Source organism: Arachis duranensis, chromosome 4 (assembly GCF_000817695.3).
Source record: "Arachis duranensis cultivar V14167 chromosome 4, aradu.V14167.gnm2.J7QH, whole genome shotgun sequence".
In the NCBI taxonomy this organism is placed as follows: domain Eukaryota; kingdom Viridiplantae; phylum Streptophyta; class Magnoliopsida; order Fabales; family Fabaceae; genus Arachis; species Arachis duranensis.
Genome location: NC_029775.3, coordinates 51923145 through 51924434, shown reverse-complemented (window position 1 = coordinate 51924434; position 1290 = coordinate 51923145).

Below are 1290 nucleotides of genomic sequence, written 5' to 3'. Positions count from 1 at the left end.
ATCCAAGCATATCTTAGTACAAGAACACCACAGGCATATGTCCTAGGGTCCAAGCTATTGGTGTCCAACCTTTATTCTTTGTTTTTCTCGCCACATTGGCTTTTTCTTCTTCCTTTTCTTTCTATTTTATTTCTGTTTTTGTTCTCAAGGGCTTTTTCTTTATTGATGAGAGTCTTTACAACAGCAAGCTAACTCACACTTGAATGAGAATGATATTATGCAACAATTATTTCATGAGTCATGCATTTAATCAAACACATATACCACCATTAACTTCCAGTCTTACTTATGCAACATTGGATATTTCATTTTTCAATTCAAACAATTCTCTTTTATTCAAACATGTGGGAAACAAAACAAAATTTAGCTAAGTGATGGATAACAAGCATTATGCAGATTTAGCATTTCTCTAGCTATTTATTAAATGACTAAAAGAAAAGCAAAGAACAAAAATTGCATGAAGTAAAAGAAATAAACAATGGAGGCATATCATGTTTCAGACATGCACCTCCTTATTAGAGACATGAAAGAGGAAATATGAAAGAACTTTGCCACCTTCTAATGATTGTGGCTGCTGCTTGATTCTCCCTTTTTCTTCTTTCTCTTCCCTAGCTTGGAATAATCTCGGATCTCTTCACCAGGACATCTTCTACCCCAAACAGAATCTAAGAGTCCTGAGAGCCCAACTTCTTCAAATCTTTTAAAAGTTGCCTCAGTATATTGATGAGATCTTGCCTGTTGCTTGGCTACAAATTCAGGGCATTGCTCAAATGGCTTGATCTGTGGATTGAGTGTTGGCAAATTGTGGGTCAAGTACTCCAACCTTGCTTGTATGTTTTCATCACTCTCCATTCTTTGCACATATCTAACTTCTTCCATGGTGTGATGAATATTCTTCCATTGATACAGATTGTGACTATATTCCCCTGCTTTAGCTTGACTAAAATACAGCTTATCATATGATTCTTTGAATTCTTTGTATTGCTCTTTTTGTCCTTCAAGAATCTGTGCTTGAAATTCTTGCTGTTGAGTCATCATTTGCTGTTGCCATCTCTCTTGCTTCTCCTCCATTTGACGCTGCCAAGCTTCTCGTTCCTCTTTATCTTTCAAATATTGCTCTACAAATTTTCCCTCCATACTCTTCTTAGTGATTCCTTTTCCCTTTTTCACTTTTTCTGTGTCCTCGTCTTCAAAGATTACTCTAGCCTTGTCACATAGCCTGAGGATGGTACTTGGATGTCCAAGACTACTTGATTTGCTTGTGCTATTGGCCATTTCTTGAATACTGTC